Below are 2,802 nucleotides of genomic sequence, written 5' to 3'. Positions count from 1 at the left end.
AGTTTGAACAGTTGGCTACATATGATTGGCCAAAACTTGGTGATTGGCACAAATGTGGGCTACAGTCTGTTTACACCTCCACTTGTTATAGTTCATGATGTACAGAGAAACCTTTAAGCCAAACTTAAAATATATAAGGAGACAGCTGTAGGCTAAACTTGATTTAACAATTTTGCTTTTTTGGTCATCATCTCAATTTTGAGAGATTGACCAAAACTTTAGTCACTGATGCCACTATCACCATTGTAAATGTACTTATTTGGTCTTGAAACCCACTGGGAAATAGCAGAACAATGAGTTTTGTAAGGGGGAACAAGGACTTCAATTTATTTGTTTATTTTATTTTATTTTTGTAAGGGTTAGATTACAGGGTACCTCCTTTTGCTGGAACGTTTTGTTTATAGGATAAAAAACAAAACCTGGTCTGTTCTAGAATCTATGTGTTTCCTTAAAGTCTTAGTTTAATTATGTCACATTTAGCACGAGGGACTTCATTTTGGATTGGTCTGATCTGTTGGAGCTTAGCGCATTTGGACTTTCATTGAAGTCCAAAACAATGGCCTCTCATGATTTTGTTTAAAAATATCCCCTTTTATTCTCACTTAAGTGAGAATGTGACCAAAGCTTAGGGCCTTAGCGTCACTCTCAGCTACCATCATTTTGGGTTTCCAGTCTTGGCACATCATTCATAGGTTAAAGTGCCCTCATGGTCACACATTTCTTTCACTCTTGTCATTCCAGGTGAAAGGAGACAATTTGACATTCTAGAGATGGCTACATGCAAACATTTAAAACTTTTGAGAGAATACAGTGCGCCAGGTAGACTACTATTATGACTATCAGGAGGATAACACCAAGAGTTTGGAGTATGCTCCTTACCCAAGGTCCCCATAAACCAAACCACCTGAAATTAAATAGATCAAAGAATGAACTAAATAAAGAGTTACTCACTTAACTAGGCAGTCTCTTCATTAATTACCTACAACTGAATCTCTGTAGTACCTGACGTGATGTATTTCTCCATAGGCCACAAGTGCCAGCAGCTGCACAGCTACTTCTCTGTTTAGCCAGTAAGTAACCTACAGCAATCCTATTATTAAGCATAACTTTCACAAAAGAGTTTAAAATCTGTTGCATAACCATAGCCCCTACAGTAGACTCTGTTTAGAGCCTATCATGAGGGATACATTTCTAATCATTGCCTGTTTTACTCCAAATCATGGTAAAAAGGACGCTTCTAGAGGAGTGAAGTCCTCCTGGCAATGTTCTCTTTAACCCATGATGTGGAATAGGGGAGTGAATCAATGTTCTGTTTCTGACTGATGATGAGGCAACCTATGTACCATTAAAACTTCTCACCTACACTGGGCCGTCATCTTTCATCTATCAAGGTGTGAGGTTATCCATGTATAAGGCTGGCTGCAAAACCCTTCACAAATAAAAGTATACCTACCCCATGAGTGCACACAACAGACCCCCTTTGTACTTCTATTGTTCATGGAGGCATAAGCAAGGAGAAAAATACTCAAAGATAAGAGCCTCATTATAGCAGAGAAGTCGTGATCTGTGATCTTGGTAAAAGCTCTTCACATCAAGGATACCATCTTCTTCTGTGGAGAAACTTCCCTGGTTAGCTTCACCTTAAGGGTTCTGATGGGTGTACAGTTCCAAGAATGCGGAGGGATCCTTCTCAGTTGAGAGATTATGAACCCAAGGTTCATGGTTCTGATGTTTGCTGCAGTGTGGATGGCAGGGGCACTCTTTCTCTGATGTTCTCAGAAGATCCAATCTTCAGGTTCTAGATTGTGAAGGAATTGATTGTCCCAAGTCAGTGAGCCATAAAAAGCTTTCTTTATCTGGTGAAAATACACTGTGTCATAATAATATACTGTTATAACATCAGTTGACTTGTATAGGAAAGCTTTTTCACAACCAGAAAACATGCACTGAAAATAACAATTGACTGAAATCCCTTCATAAATGTTTAGATGGCTCACTGGGTAGCAGAATGTACCTGAAGCTTTGATTGTCTTCCCAGGAATATGGATTTGGCAAACCAAACATTCGTCATAAACTATTTTAGCAATATAGAAGTCACCACACCAATATGCATTTAACTTGGATCATTTTATCTTTTCCATGATGAGTGATGGAATGCAGAACTTTAAATTATAAAAGCTTTAAAAGCTCAGGAAGGATAAGGCAGCCACCTTGGTTCTCCATGAGTCCATGCTTAACACGGTTGTTTCTCCAATTGAGGTGCATAGCACTGATAACTGATGGGTTATCACAGGTAATTTGAGTTAGACCATGGAGTTTATTCAAATCGTATATCAAAACAATTTCAGTATTGGCTGATTTAGCATGAAAGGCTTGCAAAGTATTTTCTTAGTATTCAATTAATTTGTGTTCTACTTGGAATAGCAGTTTTATAAACCAGTCAGTCTTTTCATTAAAGCTCCAGGAAGCCCCAGCTACTCTACTCGGGAGGCTGAGGCAGGAGAATGGTGTGAATCCAGGAGGCGGAGCTTGCAGTGTTGCAGTGAGCCAAGATCGCACCACTGCACTCCAGCCTGGGTGACAGAGTGAGACTCTGTCTCCAAAAAAAAACCTCCAGGAATTTTCTTACCCAGTAAAAATGATATGATTCTAAAGTTATCAGAAACCTGTAATCAAGAGTACTTTTTGGGGTCCTTTCCATCCTTTCAGGAACCAGCTAAAAGACACCATATTCTAGAATTGTGCCTACTTGTGAAGTTTTCAGAAACTGCATCAGCATTAAGCAGTTAACTGTGGAAATGA

Source organism: Colobus angolensis, unplaced genomic scaffold (assembly GCF_000951035.1).
Source record: "Colobus angolensis palliatus isolate OR3802 unplaced genomic scaffold, Cang.pa_1.0 Scaffold24, whole genome shotgun sequence".
Classification (NCBI taxonomy): Eukaryota; Metazoa; Chordata; class Mammalia; order Primates; family Cercopithecidae; genus Colobus; species Colobus angolensis.
The sequence above is the reverse complement of the archived record's forward strand: the minus strand, read 5'-3'. Positions refer to the sequence as shown.